General features: G+C 36.9%; 1 protein-coding gene and 1 long non-coding RNA gene across 4 annotated transcripts in view; one reads left to right on the top strand and one right to left on the bottom strand.

Annotated features, from left to right (window-relative positions):
* The window catches only part of LOC121313095 (cotranscriptional regulator FAM172A homolog), a 177,985-nt gene that overhangs the window by 146,511 nt on the left and 17,555 nt on the right, over positions 1 to 13,919 (top strand). The window lies entirely within an intron of this gene.
* The window catches only part of LOC121313116, a 41,955-nt gene continuing 36,411 nt past the window's right edge, over positions 8,376 to 13,919 (bottom strand). Inside the window, exon 3 of the long non-coding RNA XR_005949944.1 lies at positions 8,376 to 9,354. This is a non-coding gene — a long non-coding RNA (uncharacterized LOC121313116). The remainder of the gene's footprint in view (positions 9,355 to 13,919) is intronic.

The following is a 13,919-nucleotide window of genomic DNA, read 5'->3' as shown; positions in this document are numbered from 1 at the left end:
GTAATAGGGATCGGAATTTCTAGCCTCTATGTTCCAGTCTATTTTTCTCAGATTTGCTGTATACGTTCATAGCCAGAAATCCATCTTCATTGATAGAATCCATTCTAAATTACTTATTTTCATATACAAATACACAATTCTGCATCATTTCCAAAGAAGTTCAGTTTAAGAACATTTAAGTTGAGCATTTTGTGGTGCTTGTGCTCTGAAGAAAGTACATGTTGACATATATCAGTGTGGCAGGGCAGAGCCCTGCATGTACATATGTGGGCAATGTACTATTATGATTGTGTTGTATTGTTTTGTGTTCATTTGAAATTAGTGGTTGTTATTATTGTTTTACAGCATGGATGAGGTTAAAATTCTCCATCCAGCTAAACATGTGACCATCTCCAAATGAATGAAGTGATTACCAATTTGGAGATGGCCACGTATATATAAAGAGTGGACCAGCTGCTCATCAGGTTGGGTTATTCAAACAGGAGGAACGTAAAAAGTAAGATATACAAAAAGTACCATTGCTGCTCGTGCTTGAGTTCAACCAGCACGGTTCTTGTTTTTTGTTTGAACCAGTGTGTCGTTTTCTTTGGTAAAGTGTTTTGTTTTGTGCCATCTTCTTATTTATAATAATAGTAAGAGTGTATTGGCGACTCACCCGCAGTACTTGTGTGTGTCAGCTTCCTGGTCTGTGACGTCACCCACTCAGTCATCCAGTCACAATCAGCCAGAGTCCGTGTCAGGAAGAAATGTGAAACATGTGCTGTCTGACCAAATAAGAAATGAAAAACAATAAGTTCTCTTCAAGACGCGTATTGTTATTGATAACAGAGCAAACATGCACATTCAAATCAGTAAACAAACGGTAAACGTTAATCATTCACCTGTAGTCTGCTGCATAAGCCAGTGTTCCTTAACAGATCCCAATCTTAGTGATTTTTTAATAGTAAACTATGATAAGAAATCAGATGAGTCAGCAGGATAACCGCTTGCAGGGAGGGGTTAAATTCCTCCCTGCAAAAACGCATGAGGATGTGGCTGGAGCTGTAAATTAAATAAGTAATTAAATGATTAATTAAGGTTCTGGCTACAGGTTTATAAATAGGGTGATCATGGGTGTTCGTTTAGAGGATTTTAATGGTGAAGGAATGGTGCGATGGTTTTTGTGTGTTTGTTGTTTTTGAGCCTTGTGTAAGTAAATGCACATGAGCAATTAACTGTAGCGTTTCTGGTCTCTGCGTGTCCTTGCCGTACAGGCGTTCCGGTGTAAGTTGTCTTTTGGTAACAAGATCAAACCAGATTCTTAAATCAGAGTGCTGCCTGTATAGCTTTTGTCCAAGGATACTGCAACTCGATTTGAAAAGTTCTGTAATACGTGAACACTTGTTTTGATCTAAATCTTTGAAATTGAATTATAATGTCAAATATAAGCTTGTCAGTTGTCCACGAACAGGTGTTTCCATGGGTCGGTAATTGTTGATGACCTGCTGATTGTGTTTTTTTTAAGTCTGGGGGTAACTCTTGCCTGCTTCCACATGTGAAGGCATTTTCCTTGCATTTGAATCAAAGTTCATATGTACAGTAATTGGTTCAATGAGCTCATAAACAGCAGATCAGTAATCAGCGTGGCACATAAATGCCTAAATTGCTGTGCCCCTATTAATGCTATTAGTGTGTTCTTTGATGAAATTTGTCATGTAATGATTAGAATAACAGCAGGAATACTCTTCACGCTTGATTGATGTGGGCATGTTGTTTGCTTCAAAAAAACACTTTTCATTTTCCCAGAGCTATCATAAAAGACCTCCTGCCCTGGCTGCTTTTGGAGAACACTGATAACACAGAGTTTGCAGTGCATGCTGGTATCTTTAATGACACAAATCGAAACATGATTTTGTCCTTTTGCTGAAATGTTGCCAATAAAACAGAAAACAAGCAGGGCCTGAAAGCGCTGGAAGCTAATCTCTTGATAATGACGTACCGTTACATTATCCACTTGTAGTTTCTGAAAATGGTTTAGGAAAAAAATAACATGAGCGAAGCCGTTGGCGAACAAAAGACAGCAGTGATTGACTTGATTGTTTAAGTACCTGTTGTACATTCATTTATGTAGCAGTTTCCTTGATTACACTATAGTTTAGTTGTAGGCTGGAGCCATACCTGCACTTGCCGTTTTAGTGGCCGTAAGGGAACACACATGTTCTCTATGTGTCTGTACAGTATGTATGAATGTATGTTTCCAAATTGGCCTTGTTTATCACTTCAGTGTCCTACAATCAGTTTTACACTAAAATATAATTTATCTATGATACATTTTCTATTTTTCAGCTATCTGGACACACTGCTTCTGCAAAATAGACTGCTAGGGAGTTTGATGCGCACCTGTGTTCTAGGTCTCATTCATTTAATAGTGTGTGTAAAATGCACATTGCTTTCAAAAAACATGGTGGAAAAACAATGGTATTGTTTCGTCAAACCTAAAAGCAATGCTGAGCCCTTACACAGTGTCAGTGCTCCTTGCAGGATAGCCGTATACATAATGATGTCAGCATGCTGTGGTAGATGTTAATTGCTCAGAAAACAGGTAGCCAGAGGAAGAGGATTCTGATTTGTGGTAAGTGAAATAATGGCCTGCTTGTCTAATATGATTATGCAGAGTTGCCAAAGCCCTGAGCAAAGCTAATTTTAGCCATAACACTATGTAACACCTTCTTCTTCTTGGGTAGTAAGTGTTATTTCCTAATTGCTTATGCCTCAAAAGTATAGAAAATGGCTATAATTCCACACAAACTTTGCTTTTGTGACCAGGACAGTGATATTTTGAAATATCACTTTCCAATGAGAAAACGGGAGATTTTGTGTCTTTTCGTTCACATAAAGTCAGAAAAAAACAACATATGAATCCAAATTAACATGTATTTATACTAAAGTAATACAAAAATGACTACAAAAGATTTAGAAGTGAGTAGTTTTTCGAGATTTACGGTTATACTGTAAATTTACAGTATAATTGTAAAAAGATACAGTTTAATTGTTCTCACTTCACAGAATGTTCTAGAATACTGTATAGGTTGCTGAAAGGTACAAGCTTATACCTACTTATGGGCAGCAGCTCTGGCCTTGTTAGAATATATAGTTTAACATGAATGATTAACCTCTCATGTGGTTCATATTAGCTTGTATCGTATGGAACGCTGTGCATGCAGTATTCTCTGGGACTGGGAATGTAAAACTGCACAAACCTCAGGGTGAAAGTGTGGAATATTGCCATCTTCTAATACTCGATTCACACTTTTCTGCAAATCCTTTTCAAATGATCCCGGCTGACTCCAGCATTGCATATGCTTTCTGAGCCTTTGACTGATCAGGGCACAAACAGACATTCAAACCTACAAGCATTCTCTTAAGGTTTTCTGTAAATAAGCACAGCGCTCTTCATTGTCTTTCAGGTAGTGTGCGTGGGCACATTTTAATAATTGGCATACTGCAAACAAAAAAAAGCGGTTCAGAAAACAAAGTGTATTTCCACAGTGTTTTAAACATTTTTATTGAATGCAAAGCACCAGTAAAATATTGGTACAGCAGATCGTGTACAAATACACACAGAAGACAAAAGAGGGGATTTTATGAAAATCCTAAAATTAAAGGTTTTGTTTTGTGGATTTGTGCCACACTGGAACACAATGTACTTGCCTTAAGCATGTTGTTATAAACTAATACTAAACCTGATTGGCACACAGTCCTGAAGCTGTTTTGCTGCATATTGTTTCAGCTGAAATTACACTGAATCTGAATTTTAATCATGTTATCATGACTGAAGAAATTCTTTAATGACTGATATTGTCATAAACGCACTACACATCAGTTGAAGAGTGCAATATTTAATGTACCATAATCGAATTGCCCAAAGTCTTGTCTTGTTAGGAAACCTAATCAGGTGGAGACCTTTGGTAGGATAAAAACTTCTGGATCTTTACAAATACATTTTCAGATTCAATTATTTATTTACTTTTAAAGTAATATTTATTTATTGAATATTTCTATAATATATATATAATATATATATATATTATATATATATATAATATCTATATATATATATATAATATAAAAAAAACAAACAATGTAGACCTAAAGTTGCATTTAATCCGTGTAGTTCTTTGGGACAGTCTTGTTAAAGGGACATCTGACAGTCGTGTCACCCAGCTTCAACTACTGGAAAAAGAAATTAATAACTACCAGAAAAGAATTATAAAATCATAACCCAGGATTGATCATGAACACATAGATTCAGCATGGAATAGTCCCAGCGTTCCCCTAGGTAAAGATCTTATTTGCGTCAGACTTTGGGGAAGGGTTGTAATATATCTGTTCAGAAAATTATTAAACAATACTCTGGTATCTGCTAGGATTTCATCAGTGAGGAGAACTGAGTTATATGTGTCTCCTTTTGTAAGGTTATTGTATAATAAACCTAAACAACGTTAGGCTACTTTAAAATTAGAAAATAGGAGTGTTTTTGCTTCAAATCCATAATTTTAATTAAAAAGTTTGTTTCAGTCATTATAATGCCACTATTGCTGCTTACAAACATTAAAGTCAATCAGAATTCCAGTAGCTTAGTGAATCAATATTTTTAATATGTTTGTGCTGCAGATTTTTTGGCTAATGGATCGCACCTATATTGATTTCCATGGGAAATGTATGATACTGAAATAATTTTTAAAAAGTCGGGCATTATTGGTTTGGAGTTTCAAAGGAGATAGAAGGTATACAGATTGGTTATTGATGAAATTGCTGGGGGTGAGTGAACCTTGGGTATTTGAAATAAACTTGCACCAAGCAGTCATTACAGGCTGCTACCTTGGCCTCCCTCAACCTCGAGTCAGTCAATAACCTATTATAACAATGCAAATTGTGGCCAGATCAGAGATTTGACATATTGGAATTGCATTATTTTACAACCACTAGCTTATACATCATTATTGGTTTTGAACACAGTATACATTTTTTTCACCCATTGTTTCATGTCTATATTAATAATTTAAAAAAAGTTTTAAAACCTTTTTTTTTTTTTTTTTTTTTTTTTTTTTAAATATACTATATGCTGATTTGACTTCTATTTAAAGCTAGGTGTGGTGAAAGCATTAAAGAGTAGCTGTTATAGCAGTTATTTGTGCTGCTGCTGTAAGTGGATTTGAGCTAGAACAATATGGTACCTGACTGCTAAGTAACGTATTCATACCCACACCAAGTTTCTGTACAAGGGCAGCAAGCTTCCCTAAGTTCAGTTTCTTGCTATAATTAAACTGGGTTATTGTCTGAAGATGTGTATTTTGTTTGATGGTGTTTTTGTTAATATCTCGATAGGCATTTTATGGAGGAAATACACAGTATGAGTACATCTGCAGAAGCTTAGCATCTCATTTAATCAGTATAACTAGGTACAGTACCGACATCTATTCAGGTATACCAAGATATTTAGTAAGTAAGGGGTGTGAGTGAGGGAAAAATGGGAAATAAAATTGCCAGCCATAGTCGTTCCGTAAATCATTTGTCTTTTACATAATTTGTGTCTGTACTGTATGTATGTACTTACCTACGTGTGTGTGTGTGAGTTTGTGTTGTCTTAACTATCCATATTCAATGTATGCCTTTATGTTTTTTGTATTAAATACACACTATGTTTCTATATGTTCAAACTGGAGCTGTCCTCCTTCCTTGTTGCCCGGGCCACGCGGTGATGATGTCATTACTCGAGCGCTCCTTTGATCAGCTCAGTAAAGGCTGTGTGATTTTCATATTAAGCTGTCTCCAGCCAGTGCCTGCTCTTCATGGATTCCCTGGATTCTATAACCAGAAAGTCTTGACTTCAAGCTTGCTTCTTTTTATTCACACTCTCTCCTGAGTTACTCTCTGCACTCCACAGCGGCTTCTGCAAGCAGAGCAGGGACCGGGGAGAAGAGAAGGAGCATGTTCACTCCACAACCTGCCTGCCTGTCAGCATGCTACCCTTCCATGCGCTTTTCAGCTTCTAGCCCAGGAGTTGAACGTCCTGTAGACAGAGCAATGTAGTTCAAATAAAATCAAATTGTATTTGTATAGCGCCTTTCATACAAAATCTTGCAGCACTGCACAATACAGCAAAGATAACCACAATAAAATGCATTTGTATAAGGATCCCATGCACAAAACTACCAGTAACCATTAAACTAAAAACAGCGTAATATGTTGAAAACAGCAATTAAGAGATTTTAATTGTAAAAAAAAAAATCTGTATATATATATATATATATATATATATATATATATATATATATATATATATATATATATATATTAAAAAAAAAAAAAAAAAGTTTTAAAACAGAAATGTAATCCAGTTAGAGTAGTGTTCTTGTTTTCCTGAGTACACCATGTACTCTGTAATTTACAGAACCTGAGCCAATAAATAAACTAAACTCCACAGTGCTGTGAAGGACCGCTTATCTGTGTCTCATGGCTAAAGTCATCAACCAGCTTTATAGTGTGTTTAGTATTGTATTCATCCCACAGAGCTTCTTATTAGATCATGCAACAGTGATTGAAGTGTGTTTACGGATGATTTCCTTATGTGTTCCTGTTTATACAAAGTTTTCTATACCATCATTTGAGGTAACATGGCTTGATATTTGTTTTGCTTTCATGTGCAAAACATTAAACGTAAATGAATACTCTTAATAACGCTAGTAACCGAAAGATAAATAATTAAAATTGTAACCAGGTGCGGTGTGCCCCATAGCTCCTGTACTATTTCCAAACAATACTCAACACAGTAGTTCAGAGCTTGAAGTACAGCTGCAGCTTTTACTTGCAACCCCGCAGTTGTGTTTTTAATAGGTTCTAGTGTTAGTTCACTTCTTCCTGGATCATTAAGCATGCTCGCTCACTTCCAACGAGGCCTCATTCTCTTAACTAGGATGGAGGAAATTAACCTTTGAGAAGCGGAATGTGTATTTTAATCCTATGTCTTGGTTGGGTTTTCTCAAGAGCTTTTGGGTTTGATGAAGTTAATAATAATAATAATAATAATAATAATAATCATTGTTATATAGCACCTTTCGTAGTGGACCACTATTACAAAGCGCTTTACAAGATACGAGACAAGGGTGTGTGAACTGCATCAGCTGCAGAGTCACTTATAACAACGTCTCACCTGAAAGACGGAGCACAAGGAGGGTAAGTGACTTGCTCGGGGTCACTCAGTGAGTCAGTGGCTGAGCTGGGATCTGAACCGGGGACCTCTTGGTTATAAGCCTGTTTATTTAACCACAGGACCACACAGCCTCCTTAAGGTAGGCTGGTTATATAAGGATTCCATGCACTCATAACCACAGAGATGCCAGCTTTCAGATTGACTTGGGTGAACTTGGGTGTTGTAGAATACATTGTGTGTAGGGGGGTTCTTATGAGAGACGTCGTTTTGTACATATAGCACAATAAGACACCCTGCACACCACTGATTATAAAAGAAGCAGCTTTTCGACAGCGTTAATCAGAAGGTCCCAAGTGACTAGAATACAATGATTTTTATTTAGTTTATAAGAACAGGAGGTTTTGAAAATTTATAAACATAGCTACAGATATCCAAACCTATTATCTTAAGTGGGTTATCTTATTGTAAATTACAAGAGTAAGCTTGTAATAAGGAACTACTATTAAACACGAAAAACTGATGTTCTTTTTTTAACTTTAGAATTGTATTTGTTCTATGCTCTGGGTAGCATCTGTACGCAGGATAAGTATTGGAATTTTGATTGTTTGATGTCTCAAACGTGATTTGTGAGTTAAAACTGTTTTTCTCTTGATAAATAGTCAAGAATGTCTTTCGCAAAGTAGTCAATTAAAATGGTAGATTTAAAACTAAAAAATGAAACAAGGTTTCCATAACTATTCTAAACAAAAAACAAATACATTTTTGGAGCCAGGTAAGAAATGAGTGCATGTGGCACACGGGTTACACTGCAGTGAACAGCAGTTTGTCCAGATCATGCCATTCCTATCCTAGAGTCTGCTGCCTACCGGCCTCTGCTTACATTAAAATATGAACTATCAGAGGCTATTCCAATGATCTGTTCATATTAATCCTGTAATCGGTACATTAACTTTTATATCCCCTCAAACTCCATCTTTAAAATAAAGGCTACAGACAACACAACAGCTGTTATGCTGTCATTATGACATGATTGTTTCCACACTACTTAATATGATATTATAATGGAGATAAAATGATTCCAAAGGCATTACTTTGGACACAACGTTCCAAAAAATAAATAAATAAATATTAAAAAAAAAAAAAAATACAAATTACTACATTAACTGAAACAATAAGTGTCCCGTTCTGTCTCCACCTGCCCCCCTCCCCCTTTTCTCTGCAGTGTTTGCAGTGATTATATGCATAATGTAGCATATTATTTTAAGACTTCCTTTTTAATCAACACTGGGCTCCTTACAAGTGCAGCTGAAAAGGGCAAACAGAATTAGGGTTTTATATAGCAAAACAGGTTTGATTTGCTAAGCTCCCAGCATTCTAAAATACACAAATTTGTTCCACCAAGTTTTCCGATGGCTTGCAGATGGGCAGTGATTAATCAGAGAGCTAACTGTGAAGTAGTTTGCAATTAAACTGGAAAGCTCTGAAGCATGCTAATTGAATCAGAAAATGAGAGACACTGAGTTGTAATTGGCTACTTCTCATGTAGCAGGTGCCAGGCTACTCATCTGTGGAACAAGGTATTTAAGTCACATTAGCATAGTAAAAATACTCCTTGATATGGAACAGTTAGATTTTCTGCTCATTTTCACCACGGATGTCAAAACAGACCCAACCGTGCTGCAGAGAACTGTAGAACTCGCGAGTTCAGAGCCATAGATCAGCTTCCTGGAGTTAATTCTGCCGAGGGAGAAGTTGCAGTCAAAGGGTCAAAACTTAACAGTTGCTATTACACTTAAAGAACAGGATTTGTGTTACTAACGGTGAACATCTAAAGGTAAAATTCTATCCTAAAGGATAATAACTGTTAAGTTTACAATATTTACTCTCCCGCGTCCATACAAGAGGATAACCTTGGCAACTTCTTTTTGTTTTTGTAAGGTATTCTGAGTAATTGTAGCAGTTGGGTTTTCCTCTTCTTTCGCTTCATGCCTCCTCCTTGCAGTGTGTTGTCTTCTTTGTAGAAGGATGAAGGGACTCGGAGATGGGATATTGTCTCCTCATTCTGCCTGCCTGTTTGCTTGTCACTTGGCTGAGAGAGGAGCTCGCAGTCTTCTGTATCTAGCGAGTCACTTCCTCATTCCATATACACTTACGGACATAACCTGAAAAGAAAGTGCAGAACAATGTCAAAGAAAAAAAAAAGTGTATATATATATATATATATATATATATATATATATATATATATATATATATATATATATATAAATAAACAACAGCTGAGAGAGAAACAACAACAAGGACTAAGAACATCTCAGGAAGCTTAGAAGACAATTCCAACACATCAATATCAAACTCTTTGTGCTAGCTCTTTATATATTCAGTGTAGAGCTACAGGGGTAAATCTGATGTCTTTATAGAGAATCCCCAAACAGAATATAGAGGTTTACTTCCACGCCTATGTGTGAAGGAAGTTAAAGAGCAACTTGTGGGGCAATACTAATATATTTTTCATATTGTTTAGATTCATTAATTTTTCTCTTTCAGTCATGACATTGCTTTAAAAATTTAAACGTTTGAGGAACCCATTTGGCCTTAATAGAGCTCTCAGAATCATGCCTAACTTTGAAGTATATTGGAGCTCGCATGATCGTGTCTAACATCCAAGTGAGAGTGAGAGTGTAACCATTAACCTGCCCCCTGAAAAATTCTTCCTCTTGTGGATGTAAGAAATGTCACATTGTGAATTTCTTAAATCTACTGGGGCATATTGTTGCAGTAAGACAGCCTGGTGTACCATATGATCTTAGAGGTTAGATATGATCCTAGGAGCTCTATAAAGGCTCCAAGGTGCTTTAAAATTCAGTTTTAAAATGTCACATGGTGTGGCATGTTTATTTGGCATGGGTATTCTTCAGCCATATTAATGGGGGGGGGGGGGGGGGGGGGGGGGGGGGTACTGCAATTGGAGATTGTCACACCTCCCATGCATCTGCCTAGACAACATTAAATATATGATAAGTACCAATAAGTTTAAAAAAAAAAAAAAAAAAAAAAATTGAGTTGTAAATATACTAATTGGGCAAAAGCAACCAATAGTAATGGAGTAAATATTGTTTACTCAATTTCTCTGTTTGAAGTATAATTCTATAATTACACAGCATCGAGTGCTCAGATTGTGGGCATAGTTCATTAAATGCTTTAGTCTCTTAGGTACACCTGCAGTTCTTCTATAATAAAAAAATAAAAAAAAAAATTGGTAGAAATGACTGGTAGTGTTATAAGATGTGCTCTTTCACAGGTCAGCTGTGATGATAAAGATGGTTTGAGTGCTGTGCCACTGGCTGAACCCACCCTTTTAATGGGATTGAAGGGTAATGCGTTCACTATGTTTGTGACTACTCTCAACCAGTTAATAACCTGGGACAACTTTGAAGTGTCAGGTCAGGCAAGCTTTCCGTTCCCTCATCTGCTTCCTAGAAGTGGCGCCCAGAGTTCAAGTACAGCAGCCTTCCCAGTGCACCTTTTGCAAAATAGTGGTCGTAGTCGCCAAATGCTACACATATATATATATATATATATTACTATAGCCTTAGTTCTAAATTGGCATTAAAAATCATGGAAAGCCGTTGATATATTGTATAGAATAAAATCCCCTAACCCTTCATATTGTAATTGTACCTCTTAACATTTCAGTATTGAAAGACCTGGGTAGCTGTGGGCTGGTATGCACTGTAGGCTGGCAGATCTTGGTTCTGGTTGCTACTTGCCTGAGTCGAAGGTACTGATATGGTGGATCAGGATTCAGTCGTGGTTTGTTTTAAACACTAATGTTAATACATTTAGTGGAGAGAGGTCCAGATACTGGTAATGCAGAGTTCAAAACACATGTTTTCTCAAAGCTCCGACTTTCTACTTTGTTATCAGTTATATGGGACAAAGCAAAATATTTTTCACACTACTATGAAATGTGCCATCCTGCTTTCCAAGAAACCAATGCTATTACCGTACATGTTGCTGAATGAGTTGTCTAGCACTTGGGACTCCAAAAAGCATTCTGTTGTTCAGCTCGTGAGTTCACTTCTCACATGATTCTCAATGCTAATGCAGTTTAAACTATAGCATGAAGTGACCATTTTGTATTTATTTATCTTACATTGTAACATCTTGACTTTCTGTATCTTTGTTTCCTGCATAGTCCTTGCCATTCCAACACTGTTTCGATGCTTTTACGGTCATATGCCACACTAAACTGTTTTTAGTTTGCTTGCTTGCAATTTGATTCCCGTCACTGACTAAAAAGCTAGAAAAATCAGCCTTGAGTATGTGAATATTAGACAGCATTATTTAAAAAAAAAAAAAAAAAAAAAAAAAAAAAACATCTGACTGCTTAGGTAATATTTACCTCCCATATGGTAGCCATTTGTCATTGCGATTATACGTTCTGACCCAGTTATTATGTAACACTAAAGTAGAGCTATAAATCAACAAGAATTGCAAAGAGGATCACTTCATCTCACTGATCCCTGTAAGCCCACATTCAAATTATTTTCTGAACCCTTTAGGAACTAGCATATGACTTGAAAACCAATATGAATGCAAGCCATCATTTAAAGTACACTTTCCATGCAATTTAATTATAATAGCCTTTTAAAAGAACCCCACAGTAATTGCTACACAATGTTATGGTAATGAGCCACAGCCACATTCCCAATAGCCTGTTAGCTTGTACCTCCCCCTGACCTGGACTACTGTAGTGCCACACCTGGTAACTATTGTGGTTAACTAGTAACAGAAAGCACTTGCTATGAGCTCTGGGAGGATAAATAGCTGTGAGGAGAGATCGCTACAAGTGGAAAATCAGAAATTGTGTGTCTGTGCCTACCCTCATGAATATCGTCCCTCACCAGATGCATTCCTGCAAAATGAAACTTGATTACTATTAGTTGTGTATGCAAACTGGATTCACTGAAGTAAACAGGTTACTGTGCTATCAGAAAGCCCACCAGGGAAGTGGAATGAAACAGAAATGGGCAATATGTATATAAGTTTGAGTAAACACAAAAGCCCCATTTTCTTATCATGGTGAGCAGTGTGCAGCTTTTGGTTATCCCTAGTTAATAGCTAATCCCCCCCCCCTGGTTAGCTGCTTTATTTTGTTTATTTTTGTTCTTCATTTACCCAGCTCACAGACTTTATTTTTTTGCAAAAGTTTCACAAATCTATTTTTAAAAGCCCAGCTGTCAAGTTGGTTTTAAACAATCCAGACCCTTGGCACATTCAGGTACAGTGTGGAACATGGACAAGCCTGAAGGGTTTGCTGGTTCTCTCTGCTGATTTGCTTTATACAGACATTTAGAGTGGAAGCATTCGTTAGATATGAGGACTGTGATTTCTCTGACAACTTCATATAGATAGATAGATGGATGGATGGATACACACACAGTGAAACCTCACTATTAAGGCCAGTCAAGGAACCACTGGAATGTGGCCTTGATAGAGGGTGGTCTTACTACTGAGGACACATACAGTACTGTAGTGTTGGAAATGGGCAGGTTCATCTAAAGACACAATTTATTTTGTTTTTGTTTTTTCTAGATCAAATGCACAAATGGCCTAATTTATATTGGTCCTGTTAGCAAGGTTATTTGACAAAGGTTTCATTAGTTTGGAACTGCAAATGGTGGCCATAATCCAGAATAGTGGGATGGCCTCTATCTTGAAGGTATTTTTTTTTTCATAAAATTTTAACTTTAGTTTCTAATTATAAAACAAATAAGTAAATTGTATAAATAGTCTTCCTGTATTTTGTGCGTTATCGTTGACATTTTATGTTACTTATTTTTTTGCAAAAAAAAAAACAATTTATCACAATCTGGCTGCAATAGCTTGGTCATTTCTTAACAGAATAGGTTCATTGTTTGTACTTCCATTGTTCCCATTGATTGGCAGAGTGCTCCAATATCACAGGCTGTTTTTTGTGTTTTTTAATGTTTGTTTTTTTTTCTCAAGGGAATTTTTGCATTTGTAGCCAGACATTTACAACATGCAAAAAGAAAGAAGAAAAGCTTGATTCCCTAGAAAACATATGCTGGATATTTTGCAACTGCAGACAGTTTCTGGGCAGAATGAACCTGGCTGCAGGGCACTGAATGGAAATTCTACAGACAAGGCCAGACGATTCCCAGATTCTCTGATTCTCGGAGCACCTCAGTGATAATGGGCAAGGTTAGGGTATGATGGAGAGTTTCAGGGTTATTAATCCAACTGCGACTGATGGGCTGCTGCCTGTAATTACCCAGAAGAGCACAGCTGAGAGGGCATGGCTCGGTTTCAACGCCGCTACCTAGTTTAGCTTGACTTGCCCACAGGCCCCTTGGAAGCCAGTAGGCGAGACAAGATCTTGAAACCAGGATTTACAGTCATTAGAACTAAGTAATTATAGGAATAACAACAAAGCTGTGTTTTATAATAAAATCTCGGTCAGAAGCACTGAAACCTATGTGTGAAAGGATAGTGTCACGGCCCAAGATGCTACTGGCAGGAAGGAGACTCAAAGACAAGGAAGCTGTAGTTTAAGCACTAGAGAGCACATTTATTAAGCAAAACAATAAATAAACAAGAACAAATAAACAGGACACCAGGGCCAAAAGAAAAGGTTAGCAATACCATCAGTGCCTGTAGGCTGGGCATTCGCCTTCACTCCAGACTCCAAAACAAGAGTGCA

Source organism: Polyodon spathula, chromosome 1, assembly GCF_017654505.1.
Source record: "Polyodon spathula isolate WHYD16114869_AA chromosome 1, ASM1765450v1, whole genome shotgun sequence".
Lineage (NCBI taxonomy): Eukaryota > Metazoa > Chordata > Actinopteri > Acipenseriformes > Polyodontidae > Polyodon > Polyodon spathula.
Note: the sequence above shows the minus strand (reverse complement) of the source record. Positions and strands in the feature narration are given on the sequence as shown.